At 40.7% G+C, this 16,533-nt stretch overlaps 1 protein-coding gene across 3 annotated transcripts in view; it reads right to left on the bottom strand.

Annotated features, from left to right (window-relative positions):
• Positions 1-11,376, bottom strand: part of LOC145344193 (small integral membrane protein 29-like) — a 77,045-nt gene extending 65,669 nt beyond the window's left edge. For 2 of the 3 annotated variants that reach the window (XR_013886843.1, XM_080191144.1), the window contains exon 1: positions 11,271-11,376. The gene's annotated coding sequence lies outside the window, so the exon portion shown is untranslated. The remainder of the gene's footprint in view (positions 1-11,270) is intronic. The other variant, XM_080191145.1, reaches the window with a different exon arrangement.
• Between the last annotated feature and the right edge of the window lie 5,157 nt (positions 11,377-16,533).

Raw genomic sequence — 16,533 nt, 5'->3', positions numbered from 1 at the left:
AATAAACATCAAGTCAAACAATCTAAATGAAACACTGTTTCAAAGGGATTCCAATCTACACATTTAAAGAATTTGCCTCGGGATTTTCTTGAAAAGTCACTCCCACTTTCAATAAATGATAACATTCTGTTAGCTTTCCTAATTACTTGCTGTATCTGCATACTAGTCTTTTGTGACTCATGCATGAAGGCACCCAGATCCCTCTGCATCTCAGAGTTCTGCAATCTCTCACCATTCAGATAATATGCTTCTCTTGTATTTGATCTGCCAATATGGACAATTTCATATTTTTCCACAATCTATTCCCTTTGCCTGATCTTTGCCCACTCGTTGACCTACCTATATATTTTCAAAACCTCCTTATCCCCCCCTTCTCAACTTACTCTTACGGTGCAAAGGAGGCCATTTGACCCATCAAGTCTGCACCAAGCATAATCCCACCTAGTCTTTTCCCCATAACCCCATGCATTTACCCTAGCTAATCTCCTTGACACCAAGGGACAATTTAGCATGGCCAATCCACCTAACCAGCTCATCTTTCAGACTGTGGGAGGGAACCAGAACACCCGGAAGAAACCCGGGTGCAGACACAGGGAGAATGTGCAAACTCTGCACAGACAGTGGCCCAAGCCAGGAATCAAACCTGGGTCCCTGGTGCTGTGAGGCAACAGTGATAGCCACTGTGCCACTCTGCTACCTCCACTGTGCTGCCGTACCAACTAGGTGATACTCTTGATAGGTAGAAGAGTACCTATCATCTATTTTAGTGTCATCAGCAAATTTGACAATCGCCCCATCCAACACTTAAGCCAAGTCATTTATAAAAATTGTAAAAAGTTGAGGTCTCAGCATTGATTCCTGTGATATGGCACTCGTTACATCTTGCCAACCTGAAAAGACCCATTTATGCCTACTCTCTGCTTCCTAATAGCCAACCAATCTTCTATCCATGCCAATATGTTACCCCCTATATCGTAAGCTTTTATATTCCATAATAACCTTCAATGTGACACTTTATCAAACGTCTTCTGGAAAACTAAGTATAATATATCCACTGGTTCGCCTTTATCCATATCACAGTACTTCCTAAAAAATTCAGGTAAACGTGATTTCCCTTTCACAAAACCATGTTGATTCTTCCTGATTACTTTGAACTTATCCATGTGCCATGCTATAACTTCTTAAATAACAGCTTCTAACCTTTTCCCGCTGACAGGCAATTAACTAACTGGCCTGCAGTTTACTGTTTTTTTGTCTCCCTCCCTTTTTAAACAGAACAAAGAACAAAAAAAACTACAGCACAGGAACAGGCCCTTCAGTCCTCCAAGCTTGCACTGACCAGGCTGTTCGACTTAACTCAAATCCCCTACCCTTCCAGGAACCATATCCCTCTATTCCCATTCTATTCATGTACTTGGCAAGATGCTCCTTAAAAGCCACTACAGTATCCACTTCCACTACCTCCCCTGGCAGCGAGGTCCACGCAGTACTACCTTCTGTGTAAAAAATCTGCCTTGTACATCTCCTTTAAACCTTGCCCCTCACACTTTAAACCTGTGCCCACTAGTAATTGACTCTTCCACCCTGGGAAAAAGTTTCTGACCATCCACATGTCCAGGCCTCCCATAATCTTGTAGACTTCTATCAGGTCATCCCTCAGTCTCCGTCATTCCAATGAGAACAAATCAGGTTTCTCCAACCTCTTCTCATAGCTAATGCCCTCCATACCAGGCAACATTCTGGTAAATCTTTTCTGTGCTCTCTCCAAAGCCTCCGCATCTTTCTAGTAGTGTGGCGGCCAGAGTTGAACACTATATTTCAAGTGCGGCCTAACTAAGGTTCAATAAAGCTGCAACATGACTTGCCAATTTTTAAACTCAATGCGCTGGCCAAGGCAAGCATACCGTATGCCTTCTTGACTATCTTCTCCACCTTCAGTGACCTATGTACTTGTGCATCCAGATCCCTTTGTCTATCAATACGCTTAAGGGTTCTGCCATTTACTATATATTTTCTATCAGTATTAGACCTTCCAAAATGCATTACCTCACAAATAATGGAGTTACATTTTCTATACCCCAATCTATTCAGAGCTTTCCTCAGTCTACTGAGTTTTAGAAAGTTAAAACCAATGCATCAACTATCTCACCAGCCACTTCTTTTAAGACCCTAAAATGAAGTCCATTAGGACCTGGGCTTATCAGTCCACAGCTCCAATAATTTACTCAATACCACTTCTCTGGCAACTGTAATTTTCTGAGCTCCTCCCTTCCTTCCATTTCCTGATTTATAGCTGCTTCCAGGAAATTACTTGTATCCGCTACACTGGACACTGGTGCAAAATACCTGTTCAATTAATCTGCCATTTCTTGTCTTCTATTCTCAATTCTCTAGACTTACTATTTATCAAACCAACACTCACTTTGTTAATTCATTTGTTTTTAAAATATTTGTAGAAACTGAAATTCATGCTTTTTATATTCTTGCTACCTTTCCCTCATAGTCTAATTTTTTCCCTCTTTATTAATCTATTCTTGTTCTTTCAACTGCAAGAATCTACAAGAAGTCGTGAATATAGCCCAATCCATCTTGCAAACCAGCCTCCCACCCATTGGCTCTGCCTAGACTTCCCGCTACCTCGGCAAAGCAGCCAGTGTAATTAAGGACGCCCACACCCTGGACATTCTCTCTTCCACCTTCTTCCTTCGGGAAAAAGATACAAAAGTCTGAGGTCATGTACCAACCAACTCAAGAATAGCTTCTCTGCTGCTGTCAGACTTTTGAACAGACCAACCTTGCATTAAGTTGATCTTTCTCTACACCCTAACTATGACTGTAACACTACATTCTGCACTCTCTCGTTTCCTTCTCTATAAACGGTATGTTTTGTCTGTATAGCATGCAAGAAACAACACTTATCACTGTATGATAATACATGTGACAATAATAAATCAAATCAAAAGTCAAATTATATTCTATCCAATCTTCTGACCTTCCATCTGATTTTGTAAAATCATACACTTTCTCTGAGTTTGATACAATCTTTAACTCTTCTAGTTAATCATGGATGGTGCACCCAACCCTTGGACTTTTTCTTACTTGTTGAAATGTATCTATTCTGCGTATTCTATTCTGTGTAGGGCAGCACAGTGGCAAGCACTGCTGCCTCACAGCGCCAGGGACCCAGGTTCAATTCCCAGCTTGGATCACTGTCTGCATGGAGCCTGCACTTTCTCCCCGTTCCATCTGCGTGGGTTTCCTCCAGGTGCTCCAGCTTCTTTCCACAGTCCGAAAGACTTGCTAGTTAGGTGCATTTGACCATGCTAAACTCTCCCTCAGTGTAGCAGAACAAGTGCCAGAGTGTGGCGACGGGGGATTTTCACAGTAACTTCATTACTACTTGTGACACTAATAGGTGAACTTTAAGCTTATTCTGAAATATCCCTTTAAATGTTTGCCACTGAATCTCTATTGACCCAACCCTTAACCTAATTTCTCAATTCACTTTAGCCAGCTCTGCTTTCAGACCCTCATAATTGCCATTATTTAAATTTAAAAACAGTGGGCGGGATTTCTCCCACTCCATAGTATATTTTGCAGCAGCTGAAGGCAGCGCGACACTCGCTACTGGCAAGATCTTATGGTCCCAACATTGTCAATGGGGTTTCTCATTGAATGCACCCCTTGCTGCCAGGAAGCCAACGGCGGGGATGTGCCATTGGCAGGACCATAATATCCTGCTAGCCTAAACACCAGCAAGACTTCAGCAATAGTCTCTTAGCTACTCCTCTCTCCCTCAAACTGAATGTAAAATTCAATCATATTATGGTTGCAGGGGTGCCTTCACTATGAGATCATGAATTAATTCCATCTCATTGCACAATACCAGGTCCAGTACTGCCAGCCCTCTGGTTGGCTCCAGTACATACTGTTCTAAGAAACAATCGCAAAAACACTCCTCAACTAGGCTACCTTTAGCCCATATGACTTTTCCAGTCCATGTGCAGATGAAAGTCTCCCATGATCATCACCATGCCTTTCTGACAAGCTCCCATTATTTCTTCCCTTTATTATTTGAGGGTGACATGGTGGCACAGTCATTAGCACTACTGCTTCAGACTGTCAGGGATCTGGGTTCAATTCTTGGCTTGGGTCACTGTCTATGCAGAGATTGTACATTCTCCCTGTTTCCTTCAAGTGCTCCAGTTTCCTTCCACACTCCGAAGTTGTGTAGTGTAGGTTAGGTTGATTGGCCATTAAATTGACCGTCAGCAGGGAATTAGCAGGGTAAATACATGGGCTTAGAGGGATAAGGCCTGGTTGGGATTGTTGTTGGTGCAGGCTCAATGGGCCGAATGGCCTCTTTATGCATTATAGGAATTCTATATCATGTACTGTCATCCACTCTGAGTGATTTTGTTTTTGCTTAGCAAGTTGCTTTTTTTCATAACTCAGTTTTTTTAAAATTTCATATTTAATGTTGTGTCTAACTTTATCTTTCCAAAATTTGCTCATCAGCCCCTTGAATGACAACCTTTTGAAATGTGGTCTTCCACGTGAAAAGATTGGACAGGGCTGTTCTAAGTCTTTTTCGCAAATGATGCTGAGAGTTTCTTGAGTGGATGTCTGGTCAGCTGTGATGATCAAAATAACCTACTGATATTCAGCCAAGCCCAACAGATGAACATTTACTCAGGAAAAATAATGGAGTGTGACTAGATCCCATGGAACTAAAGCTAAGCAATTACACAATGTCTTCAAAAACAGAAACGTATAAGAGAAATCTGACAAGAAATGAACAATTTAAAAATGCACTTGCCTAAGAAGGTATTCCTGGACATAAGCTTTCTTGACCTCTGACAGTAGGCAATCTTTAACATATAACTTAATGCCAACAGGTCTATTACAAATACACAGACACACAACACTATGTCTATGCCCCTGGAGCTTGTATAGCTCCCATTCTTCTTTCTGCATATTTTCTTAATGGCTGCAGAATAGGATCTCTGACTATACGTGCAATACCTGCTGAAGTCTTGCAGCATAATACAAGAAAAGCATTCTCCCTAAGGAAACGTAACAACAGCAATGCTATTTCTGACTCCCAAGTTTGATTGGCTTCATCTAACTGCTGTTTCCCAAGTTTTCATAATGTGATGCAAAAGCGTTGGAAACATCTGAAGTATGTGGAAATGAAGTAGAAGAGGCGGCAAGGTCATAAAAGCAGAGGTTGAAAAGGGCAGACATTAAGAAAATACATCAGCACTCAAATATTTATAGTTGATTTTAAAAATAACAGCTATACAAGGAAAATAATACTGAGAAGAAATATCCTTTCACGTGTTCAGATTATGTTTGCTTACAGAACCCTATATCACTAACTTGTGTTTGGGTACAGATATTCAAGTTGGTACCAATATGAATTCAATAATGGTGATCTTAAGTAGCATAATGACACAGGACAGGTGATGGACGATGGTGTGATCAATAGTGTGAAGTGTCAGGAAACCAAAGGATGAAAATGGGAGGTCAGAGATTGGGTTAGGAGTTGTAAATAACAGAAAGGTTCAGGATGAACTTTTTGAGGGGTTGCAGATTGATTACTATTTCAAAGGGAGAATGCACAGTATTATTCTCCTGGTATAGCTTCTTTTTAAAATCAACTATAAAAGCTTGTGTCAAGAAATACCTTCTTAGACAAGTGTATTTTTAAATTGTTCATTCCTTGTCAGATTTTTCTTATATGTTTCTGTTTTTGAAGACATCATGTAATTGCTTAGCTTCAGTTCCATAGGATCTAGTCACGCTCCATTACTTTTCCTGAATAAATGTTCACCTGTTGGGCTTGGCTGAATATCAGTAGGTTATTTTGATCATCACAGCTAACCAGACATCCACTCAAGAAACTCTCAGCATCATTTGTGAAAAAGACTTAGAACAGGCCTGTCCAATCTTTTCACGCGGAAGGCCACGTTTCAAAAAGTTCTCACTCAAGGCACTGATGAGCACATTTCGGAAAGATAAAGTTAGACACAACGTTAAATATGAAATAGAAAACCTTGCTAAGCGAAAAAAGTAGTAAATCACAGAGTGGATGAAAGTACATGATATAGAATCCCTACAGTGCAGAATGAGGCCATTCGGCCCATTGAACCTGCACCAGCAATCCCAACCAGGCCATATCCCTGTAAGCACAACCCAATCAACCTAACTTACACTACACATCTTTGGAGTGTGGAAGGAAACTGAAGCACTTTGGGGAAACCCATGCAGATACGGGGAGAACGTGCAAACTCCGCATAGACAGTGACCCAAGCCAGGAATCGAACCCAGATCCCTGATGCTCTGAAGCAGCAGTACTACTGACTGTGCCACCATGCCACCCTCAAATAATAAAGGGAAGAAATAATGGGAGCTTGTCAGAAAGGCATGGTAATGATTATGGGAGACTTTCATCTGCACATGGACTGGAAAAGTCATATGGGCAGAAGGTAGCCTAGTTGAGGAATGTTTTTGCGATTGTTTCTTAGAACAGCAGGTACTGGATCAACCAGAGAGCTGGCTGTACTGGACCCAGTATTGTGCAATGAGATGAAATTAATTAATGATCTCATAATGAAGTCACCCCTAGGTAGCAGCAATCATGATATGATTGAATTTCACATTCAATTTGAGGGCGAGAGGAGTAGCTAAGAGACTATCGCTGAAGTCTTGCTGGTGTTTAGGCTAGCAGGATATTATAGTCCTGCCAATGGCACATCCCTGCCATTGGCTTCCTGGCAGCAAGAGGTATGTTCAATGAGAAACCCCATTGACAACATTGGGACCGTAAGATTTTGCCTATAGCGAGTGTCGTGCTGCCTTCAGTTGCTGCAAAATATGCCATGAAGAGGGAGAAATCCCACCCACTGTTTTTAAATTTAAATAATGGCAATTATGAGGGTCTGAAAGCAGAGCTGGCTAAAGTGAATTGAGAAATTAGGTTAAGGGTTGGGTCAATAGAGATTCAATGGCAAACATTTAAAGGGATATTTCAGAATAAGCTTAAAGTTTATTTATTAGTGTCACAAGTAGTAATGAAGTTACTGTGAAAATACCCCGTCACCACACTCCGGCACTTGTTCTGCTACCCTGAGGGAGAGTTTAGCATGGTCAAATGCACCTAACTAGCAAGTCTTTCAGACTGTGGAAAGAAATCGGAGCACCTGGAGGAAACCCACGCAGATGGAACGGGGAGAAAGTGCAGGCTCCATGCAGACAGTGATCCAAGCTGGAAATTGAACCCGGGTCCCTGGCGCTGTGAGGCAGCAGTGCTTGCCATTATGCTGCCCTACACAGAGTAGAATACGCAGAATAGATACCTTCCAACAAGTACCTCCTGATGGTGTTATAAATAACAAAAGCAAGATTGAGACATTTAATTTGAGAAATCCTACTAACATGTGAACTAAGCTATCAGTGACTTATTACTTTATTACTGTATCATACAAGTATACTTAGTGTTGTATTAAAAACGTAACTGTCAATGTATAAGTTATTTTTCTGGCACATAATTTTTGAAAAGGTTCACTAATGCCCTTTAGGCCTGGCCTACATGTGATTCCAGAGCCACAGCAATGTGGTTGACTCTCAATTGCCCTTGGGCAATACAGGATGGGCAATAAATGCTGGCCAGTCAGCAACGCCCATGTCCCATGAATGAATAACTAAAAATAAAAGTTAACCACTCCTGTGCTATTCAAGCCAGACCGAAACCGGTGAAGGGCAAAGAAAAATGTAAGATCAACCTGGTTGAGCAAAGATAGAAAGATTATACAAATCAGATTAGCTTATTTTGGATTTCTAAAGCCTGTCAAAAGAATTGGTATAGAGCTGTAGTTATTAATTATGGCAAGCATGAATGCTCCCAATAATGATCCCACAACATGTTCCAACTCAAACCTCAAATAGTACCTATAATATGTTTGCGGCACATTAAGAATGCTCACAGCTGATCCTTATGGACTTCCTGAAAAATGTTCTTCATTTGTCCCATGCAAGTCAGACCATTTTTTAAATTAATTTTCCAGATTTTTATTCACTTGAAAATGGACCAGAGTCCTCTGAGTTTGTTTCAATTAATCTGTAAGAAATCTTTGCCAGCTCAACATTATTTTTAGATGTTCATTAAGTTGCATGGCTCGATCCAAGTTAATATTGCAGAAAGGAAAGGACAATGTCCAGACCAATTGAACCGCTCGTTGTTCTCTTCCAATGAAGAGGGGAAAATCATACATAATTTCCATTTGACGTACAACTGTTGCTATGAATTTCAAAGTAGATCATAAATTAGGGAGAGACATTGAAATATTCTCTGAACAAACAGTATTGTTTCGCACTAAAAGGAAATAACAGTTGTCCGTGCTTCTGGTCATAATTCTCTTCTGGCCCCGAATTCTCTCCAACCGTCCTAAATTCTCCCCTCCTCCCAAGACACCGATTTTTCTGGTGTACAGTTCAATCAGCTTTTGGCACTTTGCTGATTTTCATCCAAATGGCTACTGTGTGTATGTGTTAAGATTTTCTGTTATTAATCCAGATTTCCAGCATCCATAATATTTTGCTTCTGTTTTAGCGAACGTTACCAACCTTTTTGACAACTGGGGACACCACAACTACCCATGTGATGCACTTTCCAGCACAGGTCACAAAATAGCTATCAAAAGGAAAAATTTTTGATTGATTTGTTTTTTTCTCCCCTTTCCGAGTTTGCTGAAGCCGATAGCAACCAACCCCAGCTGTCTCCCCTGCTGAGGATAGTTAATTCGTCAACCAGGATTGAACTTGAAACAGTGTGGCTCAGTATTGCAACAGACAGTGTATTTTGAGCAATGTGGAGGCTGGATGACCCATCTCCTCTTTTTAAAATGGATACATCAAGGCATCATTCTGTAGAGTACAGGGAGCAAGAGGAGGAAAACTGGTTGGCAGGTCAGGTGACAGGAGCTCTTACATTTTCAATTCTGAGCTGCAGGTTAATTTTTAGAATGGACAGCAAGCTGAAAAAAAAGTGTTTTTCTCCCTTTTTTTGTTTTCAGATAACCAGCAGAATTTCAAACAATGTCTTGCCTTGCTGGAATAAAAAATCTGCTGTGGGCAGCTTGACCAGAGTTTACCTGGGATTCTGGGAAACTGTCCTGACTTCAAACTGTTCTGGGTGTGTCAAGAAGACTATTAGAACTCACAAGACTGAGTGTTTTCAATTCTCCAACCAAAGGACTCAATCCCTGTATTAAGTGAACATTAGACTTTGCTCTGTTGAACTTGTTCAAAGAGTTTTGTCTGTGGAAGGTTTTGGTTTGATTGGAACATTTTAAATAAATTTGTTAAAGATTATACATTATCGTAGTTGTTTTGTTTTTGTTTGTAATTGATAAAAGTTATTGCTAATTTTCTTTCCATACGTTATTAATATTCTTAATTAAACTTTGTTTGACGAAAGCTCCCTAGTGGGTCATTTGAATCATACCTGAAGTGAAATATGTCATGCTTACTCCAGCAAAATTCAAGATGCAAAACTTATGATCCAGGTGGGCTCCATAAAACACTTTGGAGTTTCTGACCTGAACCACAACGGTTTTATTTTTTAGTCACAAGGCTTCAATTAACACTCCAATGAAGTTACTGTGAAATTCTCCTCGTCGCACACTCCAGCGTCTGATCGGGTAAATGTACCTAACCAGCACATCTTTCAGACTGTGGGAGGAAACTGGAGCACTCAGAGGAAACCCATGCAGACACACGGAGAACGTGCAAACTCCACACAGACAGTCACTCAAGCTGGGAATTGAACCAGGGTCTCTGGTGCTGAGAGGCAGCAGTGCTAATCACTATGCTACTGTGCCGCAATGTTTATAACAGGTTGCTGTTATCTGTTTGAAGTTATTGCATGCAATGTGAATCAAATATAATTACACTTCACTAAGTTGGTATCACAGGAAGAACTGGCCAATTTATCAACCAGAGGATTATATTAATAACTTCTGTTCTAAATTAAATATTTTTCATTCTAAATTTCTAGGTTTGAGGAAACGAGTAGGATGACAGTTGTAGTGTTACAGGATACTCACTGGGAAAGCAAAGATTAATATCAAAAATCCACAGGCAAACTAAAGATTTTGTTTCCAGCTTTGGGAACTTTGTGATACATGAACAAACTCTTGCAACAGAACAGAGCATCAATCTGCAAATTCATCTAAGGAAAGGATTGAAAGCAATATCCTCACTGGTACTCCTTCAGCAAATATTCAACAGATGCTTATTCAAAGGGTATCAAAACATTTGCATGAACAACGAATGTTAATAAACAGTACATTACAGACTGTGAAGACATAAAAGTACAATTATCAAATGAGTTATCAAATTATTCCAACCATTGCTAAGGTCAATACTGACAGAAAATGTATGACAGGGCATCATCCTTGACAACTATCCTTGTGTTAAAATTTAAAACTTACAAGCTTTATTTCATCTATTTATAAATAGATTTCCACGTTGCTGCTTGCCTGATAAAACATGCAAATCAATGAGCAATCCAGCACAGCCATTAAAATACAATTTGCAAATACTAAGTTGTTGTCACTACATTCTTGTACTGCACTGATCACACCAGTTTGGTTGAAAGTTTTTTTTTAAGTTTTAGTTTATTTATTAGTGTTGCAAGTAGGCTTGTATTAACACTGTGGTGAAGTTACTGTGAAAATACCCTAGTCGCCCCACTCTGGCGCCTGTTCAGGTATACAGAGCAGGAATTTAGCATGGCCAATGCACTCAACCAGCATGTCTTTTGGACTGTGGGAGGAAACCAGAGCACCCCGACTAATAACCCACTCAAAATTACAGGATGATGTTTTCCTTTGGAAGGTCTCCATCAACCCAAATTAAAGTTGGAGTTGATGTGGGTGGGTGGCAGTAGAGGGGAGCCCAGGATCAGATTACAGCCAATGTAGAGGAAAATGAGGTGACAGAACTTGAGGAGAGGGGGGAGAGACTGTCAAAGAAAAGCAGCAAGAGCTGGCTGGACGGGGTGAATTGTCCTCCATCGCAGCTGTCAACAGGCATCTCAAGTGGAAGCTCTGAGGAGAAACTTTCCGACGAAGACTCTCCAAAGCTGCCCTGAGATTGGCAAATCCCGCAATGGGAGGGGAAATATACTGACATTCACCCCCGCCCGACACGACTTTTCGTTACCAATGCCTCCATCCCCCACAAAAGGCCAATGTTTTACTCACTCAGCCGCCGGCTCGCCCTCCTCACCTCTCAGCGCCGCCCGTTCGCCTCAGATTCCGCTAGCGCGCATGCCCGGCCGGACATGCCGCGGCGCGCGCGGCGGCGCAGCCGTGCCGGGAGCTGAACTCGCGCGTGCACGTGGTTCCTGGGCCAGAGAGGGAGTGAATGAATGAATTGGTGGGAATGCAGCTCCTGCCACAAACATAACCATCAGGCAGCATCATGCTAAGGCAGATGTTACCCAGATTGAGTCTATTCTAATCTGATATATGTATACATATATAAAATTAAGCCGCTTCAAGACAGATCAGTGAATGATAAATCAATGTCACTAAGACAAACCTGTATGGGTCTTGCACTGTCCAAGACCGCAAGAAACTACAAAGGCTCGTGAACGAGGCCCAGTCTATCTGCAAACCAGCCACCCATCCATTGACCTTCCCGCCGCCTCAGAAAAACAGCCAGCATAACCAAGTATCCATGTGTCCACATACTCTCTTCCACCTTATTTCATCGGGAAAAAGATGCAAGTCTGAGGTTGCATACTGACCAACTCAAGAACAGTTTCTTCCTTGCTTCTGTCAGACTTTTGATATGGAGATGCAGGCATTGGACTGGGTGGGCGCTGTAAGAAGTCTCACATCAGGTTAAATCAGGTTATTTGGTATCAAGAGCTTTCGGGTCCGCTGCTCCTTCATCAGGTGTTGTGAGACGTCAGACTTTTGAGTGGATCTACCTCCTATTAAGATGATCTTTCTCTTCACCCTATCTATGACTGTAACATTACATTCTGCATCATCTTTCCTTCTCTATGTATGGTATGCTTTGAGTGTATGGTGCACAAGAAACAGTACTTTTCACTGTATAATATATGACAATAATAAATCAAATCAAATTTGTATAGCAAATTGTTGACAATGGGTGACATCGAAACTCAAAACTTTTTCTGTCTATAAGGGTGGATTGGACAAAACTGAGCAGTGCAGCCAACAACAAAAAAAACCCTGCAATCAGGAAGCAATGAGAAAAGATTTGGGGGCAACATTCTTGCTCCAACATAAAGAAGATGGGCAGTGGTGAGGGTTCAAATCCCCACTCACTTTGATTTATTATTGTCACATTTTTTTTAAATCCATTCATGGGACATGGGTGTCATTGGCTGGCTAGCATTTGTTTCCCATTGCTAGTTGGCCTTAGCGGGCAGTTGAGGTGGAACCACATTGTTGTGACTCTGAAGTCACATGTAGGCCAGAACAGGTAAGGACAGCAGATTCCTTCCCTTAAGGACATTAGTGAACCAGATGGGCTTTTCTGACAATTGACAATGGTTTCATGGTCATCAGCAGCTTCTTAATTCCAGTTATTTCTTACTGAATTCAAATTCCACCACCTGCCATTACAGGATTCAAACCAAGCTCCCCAGAATATTAGCTGAGTTTGGATTAATAGTCTAACAATAATACCACCCCATACAGTACAGTGAAAAGTATTGTTTCTTGTGCACTATACAAAGCATACCATTCATAGAGTATATAGGGGAGGACGAAGGGTGCAGAATATAGTTTTACAGTCATAGCTGGATATAGAGAAAGATTAACTTAATTTGAGGTGGGTCCATTTAAAAGTCTGATGGTAGCAGGGGAGAAGCTGTTCTTGAGTCGGTTGGTACGTGATCTCAGACTTTTGTACCTTTTTCCCAACGGAAGAAGATGGACTGAAGGGCAGCATTGACAAGTGGGATGATTTACCTCCTGAAGGCGTAGATTTGCATTTTTCTCCAAGATTTTGGAGTTTAATATAATTATGCCAAAACTTTTTTTTCCTGCAAAGATTAGATACTTATGTAAAAATTAAAATACTTATACAGACTTAGTACAAGCACACAGATTTAGCCTGCATTTTAACCTGGATACACCCTGTTAATTTGTGAATTGGAAACTTAACTGCATTACCATAACCACCAGCTTGCATGCTTTCTACTTTGACAGAACAAAACTGGTTCAATAATTATATTTTCTCCTGGCAGCACCATGGTAGGCATAAATTACCTCTATTGAGCCTATTCTAATCTGACTTTTATAAATAATTAAACTGCGACAGATAAGGGGGTGAGTCAATGTCACTAAAACAAACCTGTATAGCCAATTGCTGACAACAGATGACACCAAAACTTAAACATTGTTTGGCTGTAGAATTCCATGCAGTTTTCCTGGTCTGGTAGCTATTTACATTGGTTTTCTGGCATCCTGTCTTCCAATGAATTTAGGGAAACCCCACCTCCCACACCACACGCAAAATAGAAATGCTGGCATGTCAACTGATAAAGTTTCCTGTTCACATGTACATTCATTTACTATCCATAAATTAGCACGACAAAATCATGGACTTGGGATCAGTCTAGACTGTGTGGCTCAATTCCACATAACACAGCATATTTCTCCACTTGGGATCGAAACACTTGTGTCATACTATATTTAAAATTAATCTTCTGTGGTGTTGTTGGGTAATTGCAACTTAATTAGAATATTTAGTTCCTAGGCTGGCTTGGGCCTCGCCACTGCTCTAAATAGGTAAATGCAAATAATTGAAACCACTTCTGAAAAACTGAGGTTAATCACAAGGTACTTTGTGAACTTTGGGCTTCAAGCCAATACTGTAAACAAACATGGTTTTTTTGGTGTTTTATTGTTGTGTATCCAGGCAATTACTCTGCATGATGTGGTTCCTTTAAGGGGACAGTCAAATGTTACTCCGTGACATCACTGGGGCCTCCATAGTCTGCTGACAGTTGGAACCTGTACAGGGCACCTCTAAAACCTCCTTGCTATTTTTAGTAAAGCCTGTGTGGACCTCCTAAATGCAACTGATTTGTGCATAGCAGCCCTCCTCCCCAGCCACAAATAACATATTTATAAATTGATATCTAATCAAAGTAGAACAAAACTTTGTCAGATCTTTGTATGCAACATAATTTGTAGAGTATTTTGCATGTAGACAAAATAAAGTGTGAATCTGTTTATGTTGCAAATTAACATTGTTTATGTCATGAGGCAGAAGATACACATAATGGCAGATTAAACTGCAACTGCATCGCACTAATCAAAATATGAGCTGAAAAGATTAGTGCACTTTCTTATTTCTCCCCTAAAAGCAGAGTGAACAAACACATCTGATATTCCATTTGGTGCTCCCATTAAATGAAACTAAATGTTACATCATAAAATCAAGTATTTAAATTGATTGAATTCAAATATGTGTAAAATTTAAGGTAAAACAGTGCAAAGATTGGATAAATTGGATTGTGGGTGGGATAGTGTAAAGCATTGGAGGAGGAAGAATCAAGAAAGTATGTGTACGTAGAGATTGATGAAGAATGATGGTGAAGACATTGGTGGACACAGGATTGGAGCAGAAAATCACTTCTACTCTCATGTACCTACCCAACCACCAGTATCAACCTGCAGCTGACAGATACCTGATCCCTTCCATTCTGTCCGATATGTCCATCCACCTTCAGTCTCTGCTATGACCTATTCTTGCACCACATATGCTGTTCATTGATGCATCTGGCACCAAAGTAGGGAAGAGTAATGACAAGGACAGAAAGATTGGTTCAGTGGTGATTTAAGATGAGTAGCAAGGGGAGACCATGGAAGGGCTAGAAGAGGAAGTTTTCTGTTTCATAGGATAACGTTCAGGACAATTATGGCTTACAGGCTTCTTATTGCTGGAGCACTATTGCTTCATCTCCTTCTCCCAAACTGTTTTCTTCTTTCCCCCCTCCTCATTCTTCCTTTTTTTGCTCCCATTACTTTCCACTTTGCTTCTTTCTTCTGCCCTTCCTTTTGCTCCCTAAACTAAGCTTCAATGGGTGAGGCTAGGCAAAGCAAGACCCAGCTGCAGGAATGAGGAGTTGCACAATTTGGTTGTAAAGTCCTGAAGTTGCTCCCCAATCTCGTATGTAAGAGTACAAAACTTTTAAAACATTACTAGCTGATATCCTGTGGCATTACTTGTAGTAAGTTAGCAATTTTTATAAGGATGACAGAAAAACAAACATTAGTTTACCAATACAGCTGTGGTCCACAAAAGAGATAATAGCTCATAAAACTGAAGGAAAGAACATGCAAAGATGCAAAGAATCAAGTATTTCCAGGAGAATAAAAGACAGTAGCACAGGAAGACAAAAATATTAGTAACAGCTGCAAAAAGGAAATACCAAAAGAATTTTGGAAGGAATGGCAAGATTGGCAAAGTGTTTTTACAGTTATAAGTAAATGACAATCTAAGGGAATGCGGATCTTTCAAGAACAGACATTGGTAATGCAGGAAATGAAAGTAAAGAAATGGCAGACTTGTTGAATAATTACTTTATGTCAATCGTCACAGTGGAAAAGGAGGGTAACTGGATTCCAAGAAAATTAATAGTGAATTAAGGAATAGAAGCACTAAAGTTAACGTGAGCAAGAAAACAATTCTATACAAAATGACACTAAAGACTGACAAATCCCCAGGACCTGATCATTTCCAACCCAACATTTTAAAAGAAGTAAGTAAGGAAATTTAGGAATTCACCCTTTAGATTGAATTGCATAACAGGCTCAAGATGCTAAATGGCCAACTGCAGTTACTAGGTATGTGGCGGGGTAGCTTTGGAACTGGGATGGGAATACATAATTTTGCATCTTACGGTTGAGCAGTATCTTCAAAGAATCTAGAAGCTGAGGGGGGATTTCGCAAGCTGTGCGTGACTGCCTTTGGCTCATTTTGGACCATCGAGAAACCCATCAATCATCATTTTCCTACCTAATGAGAAAGAGGGATATGGGGAATAGGCGGATTTGAGACCAGGGAGAGATCAGCCATGATCTGATTGAATGGTGGAGCTGACTCGAATGGCTGAATTTGCTTCTGATCTTATCATCCTCCTTCTGTCCTGATTCCTATGTTCCTGTCAAACTCCTTCTGACCTACTGTGCCCCTTGAGCTGTCACCCATTTTCTCCATGTGAAGCCAGCTCCTTTCTTAGTGCACAATGTGCTTTATCAATGAGTTTGTTAATTCATAAGTTCCTTATCTAAGGAAAGATATTCTGACACTGGAGGCAGTCCAGAAAAGGCTCATTAGGTTGACAAGGCAGATGTTGAGAGGTTGTTTCCCTTGAGGGAAACTCTAGGACCAGAGGGTAGAGTGAGCAGATGCCCATTTAAGACAGAGATGAGGAGGAATTTCTTCTCTCAGAGGGTAGTGGATATGTGGAATTCT

This window comes from Carcharhinus amblyrhynchos, chromosome 6, assembly GCF_965287045.1.
Source record: "Carcharhinus amblyrhynchos chromosome 6, sCarAmb.v2.hapA, whole genome shotgun sequence".
NCBI lineage: Eukaryota > Metazoa > Chordata > Chondrichthyes > Carcharhiniformes > Carcharhinidae > Carcharhinus > Carcharhinus amblyrhynchos.
The sequence above is the reverse complement of the archived record's forward strand: the minus strand, read 5'-3'. Positions and strand labels throughout refer to the sequence as shown.